The sequence below is a fragment of the Chionomys nivalis genome, chromosome 7 (assembly GCF_950005125.1).
Source record: "Chionomys nivalis chromosome 7, mChiNiv1.1, whole genome shotgun sequence".
NCBI classification, from domain to species: domain Eukaryota; kingdom Metazoa; phylum Chordata; class Mammalia; order Rodentia; family Cricetidae; genus Chionomys; species Chionomys nivalis.
The window spans coordinates 16,587,885-16,593,473 of NC_080092.1; positions in this window are offsets into that span (position 1 = coordinate 16,587,885).

Below are 5,589 nucleotides of genomic sequence, written 5' to 3' on the forward strand. Positions count from 1 at the left end.
CCACGCATGTCATCTTCATCATTCCCAAGGAAGGCTATGAATTGTTTAAAACTGCACCCTGACAAACGTCTCTCAGCATTGGGTGCTATTGAGAGCATCCCTAATCCTTTTATCTCAACATAGCTAGCAAATGTTATGATTATTGGGAGGAACGTAAGTGGTGGTACCCCTGTTCCCAGATTCTCTTTACTCCAGAGACGGGCCAGTAGGGAAGACCAGCTTTATATAATACACTTGAGCCAATTATTAACAAAACCCTAAATCTGGAAGAAAAAAAAAAAACAGCATCAGTATGTGAATGGGGTCCATTTCACTACAACTACAGGAGAAAATCCTGAAACTTGGGAGAATTGTCTGTAAACAACCTGAGAGAAACTGGGGAAAAGAGAAAAGCACGTGTGAACAGAATTTTGCCATTCAAAATGAGAACGCTGCAGTCCAGGTGCAGGAGGATGCTATTGGAGCAGTGCGGGGTCAAAGGTAACTACTTCATTGCTTCCTAGATTCTGGATCTTTTTTAAATTCCGGGTCTTAGTGGCAGTTGTGGCCCACACCTTTAATTTCAGCACTCCAGAGGCAGAAGCAGGCAAGCGGATTTCAGCGTTCAAGGCCAGCCTGGTCTGCAGTAGCAAGTTCCAGGACAGCCAGAGAAACTCTGTCTCAAAATAAATAAATAAAAGAAATGCAGCTCATGCAGAGACTAAACTATCACTAATGTAAATTAACACACTTGTAACATTTCAGGTATCTTGTCTAAATATAAACACATGGAATTGGGGGACTAGAAGTTTCGCAGACTCCCTCTTAGGCAAACAGACAGGGAGAGCGGCCAAGGCAAGATAACATGTCCAGCTTCTTAGCTTTACAGAAAGGCTTGTAAACTTTTTGTCTCCCTCCAGAGCAGGCATTCTGCTGACAGACAGGTTCAACAAGCTCAAGGCTGGCCAATCAACTGTCCTAACTTTCTTCAAACTGACCAACCCTAAACTAGGGGAGGAAAACTTGAGACTTCTAACCTAGCCCTGGAGAAGAGGCTGGCTTTTCCAGCTCCACACAGGTCTCTTCTCTGTGAGTCTCTGCCTGTGTAGGCTTCCAATCCCCATACACACCTTCCCGCTGCTGATCCTGCCCTCAGAGCTCCAGTTCTTTGCTGCTACACCATGCACTAAAGATTCTTCCTGCCTTTAATTTTTTCTCTGGCAGAGAAACAAACCTAATCAAGACCCCTACACTGTATCAGAATCAAGGATTGATTGTGCTTTTTAAGTAGTTTTTTTTTTAATATGTTTTTAAGCCGGCCTTAAAATGGTGTTGCAAACCTTTAATCCGAGCACTTGGGAGGTAGAAGTAGGTGGATCTCTGAGTCCGGGCCAGCCTGGTCTAAAATCAAATTCCCAGACAGCCAGGGCTACACAGAGAAACCCTGCTTCGAAAAATAAACAAAACCTGTGTTGTTTTTTTTTTAAGATACCCATTAATGAATGTTTACTGTCTTTTTCATTGCAATTATATAGACCTATTCAAACTGAAAAAAAAAAAAACTACCTCTTTCCCTCTTTCTGTCATTCCATTTCTATTCCCTAGGGTTAACCACAATAAATAATTGTGGAATTATCCTTCCAGATTTTATTTTGGGGGAGGGGAAGAGGCAGGGTTTCTCTGTGTAGCTTTAGAGCCTGTCCTGGAACTCACTCGCTCTGTAGATCAGACTAACTTCAAACTCACAGAGATCCACATGCCTTTGCCTCCCATGTGCTAGAATTAAAGGCATGTGTCACCACCACCTAGTTACTTCCAGATGGCTTTTAAAGGGGTTTATAAACAAGAAAAAGAAATACAGGGTTGGGGGCTTTGTGTGTGTGTGTGCTCTTGTTTTGTTTGTTTTTTCTTTCGAGACAGGGTTTCTCTGTTTAACAGCTCTGGCTGTCCTAGAGCTCACGCTACTGTAGACCAAGCTGGCCTCGAACTCACAGAGATCCTCCCGTCTCTGCCTCCCAAGTGCTGGGATTAAAAGCGTGCACCACCCTGGCCAGGTTTTTGTGTGTTTTTTAATGTGGTTGAGTATATTCAGGTTGCTTTGTATTTATTTATTTACTTTCTTACTTGATTAATTAGGGTTTTATTCTTTTTCTTTTCTTCTTTTTTTTTTTTGGTTTTTCGAGACAGGGTTTCTCTGTGGTTTTGGAGCCTGTCCTGGAACTAGCTCTTGTAGACCAGGCTGGTCTCGAACTCACAGAGATCTGCCTGCCTCTGCCTCCCGAGTGCTGGGATTAAAGGCGTGTGCCACCACTGCCCGGCTAGGGTTTTATTCTTGGTTGGACTGTTGCGACAAGGTCTCCTGAATCACAGGCTGGACTCCAACGTCGGGTGATCTTGAACCTGCCACCACCTCTCAAGCGCTAGAACTAGAGGTTTGTACTACCACAACCCATTCTGTTGTTCTGGACGTTTATCACACATTCGAGCCCGGTATGAATATGCTGAAATTCAGCTGCTTGTTCCTCTGCTAGTAGCCTAAAATTATGTCCCTTTTGTTCCTATCAAAAATCGTGTTGTCTAGACGTGGTTGCTAAGATACTGCACGAGTGAGACCTTGGTGGGTCATGGTGACAGAATATGCTATGCAGAGGGAGCTTGAGTGTGGAGTTTATTGAGAAGAGAGATTGGACAGTGATGGTGCCCACCTTTAATCCCAGTGCTCAGGAGGCAGAGGCAGGCGGATCTCTGTGAGTGAGTTCAAGGCCAGCCTGGTCTATAGAGTGAGTTCCAGGACAGGACAGGCTCCAAAACTACAGAGAAAGCCTGCCTTGAAAAAACAAATAAATTATGTCAACCAGGTGTAGTGGTAAAAGCCTTTAATCCCAGCCCTCAGGAGGTGTACAGGCGGATCTCTCTGAGTTCAATTCCGGAACAGCTAGGGGTATTGCACAGAAACACCTTGTCTGGGTAGGGGTGGGGAAAATCAGTCAAGCTAGGCAGTGTGGCACATGCCTTTAATCCCAACACAGAGTCTAAATCCCAACCTCCGGCCTCCATCTTTGGAGGCCCCTCCCCTGTGCCCCTCGAACCTTGACCTCTCCCCATGGAGGGTCAAGACCAGCCCGCAAACCTTAACCCCTCCCCAGGAAAGGTCAAGACCACTCCCACAGGCTATTTAAACTGTTCCCCCAAAAATGAACAGGTGGTTTTCCCATTCCCTCTCCATTGGTGACCTGTTACCCCAGTAAATGCAGGTGTCTAATTAAACCTGGATATCTTTTAATCTGGTCTGATTTGGCTTGATTGGGATTATTTTGCATCGGCAGAGAGCTCGTGTTAGAAAATGTTCCTAACACTGAGGACGCAGAGACAGGAAGGTGTTCTCTGTGAGTTCAAGGCCAACCTGGACTGCAGAGTGAGTTCTAGGACGGGCTCCAAAGCTACAGAGAAATCCTGTCTCGAAAAACAAAAACAACAGCAAAAAATCAGTCATGTCTTAGCAGGCATAGCTCTATAAATTTCAGACCAGCCTGGTGTACATAGTGAGTTCCAGGACAGCCAAGGCTACATCGTAAGATCTTGTCTCAAAAAACAAATAAAGTCAATTCGTACTTTAGCAATTATCTTAGTACACATATCCTTATGAATATCTGAACACAGTTGCACATGATGTTAGTCTCAGACTTGTACAGGATTGACAAACGAGCTTGCTTGGAAATGAAGATTTTCAGTACAGCACAGGCCACACAATTAATTACCAGAGCAGAGAAACACCTCACAGAATGAAGGAAAATGTTTGCTAGCTATTCATCAGACAGAAAACAGTCTCCAAAATAGATAAAAAAAAAAAACTAAAGACCTTAATAACGATAGGTTAATCAAAATGAGTTATCTAAACAGATGTTTCTCAAGAGAAGAAATATAAATAATAAATATATGAAAATGCTCAATATCATTAGCCATTAAAGAAATACAAATCTAAATCACAATGATAGTCTTTTAACCCCAGGTAGAATATCTATTATAAAAGCAAAAGCAAAAAAACCTTTGATGTATGTGAGCAAAATGAACATACACATGTTTTCTGTGGGAATGTGAGTTAGCAGAGCTACTAAGGAAATCTGAAGGTTCCTCGACACTAAATTTACAGTGATTTAGTTGCACCACTTTGGGGTATACGTTTGAAGGAACCAAAATCAGCATGCAGAAGAGATCCCTGTGTGCCCATTGTTCTGGGAGAAGCTTCACCCCAGTCTCTGGCAACCATACACCCCAAAAGTCTGAAATGATCTACTGGAAGCTGCACCTCAATCCCCCTTCCCCATCTCTTTCTCCCCAAACCCTGCCTCATCTCAGAAAGCCAAACTCAGTTCCTCCCTTAGAGGTGCTCAAGACCACTCCCACAGGGTGTTTAAACTGCCCCCAGAAAAGACACATGGATTTTAGGTTTCTCTTCCCCATCTCCTCTCTGGCGGGCGGGAAAATCATCTGGGAGCATTTTACCCCTCAAACCAGGTCTTTTTCTAATTCAGTTTCATTTGGTCTGATTTGGATCGCTGCATTGTGGAGAGGCTTATGGGGTAAAGAAACTTTTCACCTGTGTTTATTGTATTGCTATTCCCACTAGCTAAGACAATGGAATTAGATGAATAAATACAGAAAATGTGATGTATATATACACCGTGGAGTATTATACAACCGCAAAGAAGAATGAGGTCCTGACCCTTAGAAAAATGAGTAGACAATGTCCCGTGTAAGTATTTTGTATTTTCTTTCCTGTGTAGGAGCTTAAGAAAGAGGCTGAAAGTTGAAAAGATGTCTTTTCTTAAATTTTATGTGCACTGGTGCTTCGCTCTGGGTGTCAGGTTCCCTTGAACTGGAATTATAGATAATTGGGAACATCCATGTGGGTGCTGGGAATTGAACCTGGAAGAGCAGCCAGTGCTCTTAACCACTGAGTCATCTCTCCAGTTGCTCGAAAAGAAATCTTTAGGAAGTTAGTTATGTGGCCTTTGCTGTACAGAAAATTTTTATTCTGATGCAGGTTCATTTGTCAATGCTGAACAAATCCATTTCTTTTTTTAATATTTATTTATTTATTATGTATACAATATTCTGTCTGTGTGTATGTCTGCAGGCCAGAAGAGGACACCAGACCTCATTACAGATGGTTGTGAGCCACCATGTGGTTGCCAGGAATTGAACTCAGGACCTTTGGAAGAGCAGGCAATGCTTTTTTTTTTTTTTTTTTTTTTTTTTTTTGGTTTTTCGAGACAGGGTTTCTCTGTGGTTTTGGAGCCTGTCCTGGAACTAGCTCTTGTAGACCAGGCTGGTCTCGAACTCACAGAGATCCGCCTACCTCTGCCTCCCGAGTGCTGGTATTAAAGGCGTGCGCCACCACCGCCCGGCGCAGGCAATGCTCTTAACCACTGAGCCATCTCTCCAGCCCACAAATCCATTTCTTAAGCTATATCATATGAAGGATGGGAAGTGTTGGGGAAAGAGAAGAAGACTTCTAAAGGTAGAACGGTGGATGCATGTGACCACTCTACAAATGTCCATTTGTTAAAACAGCAGCAGAGTCCCATTAACCCATAGAATTGCTGTTTA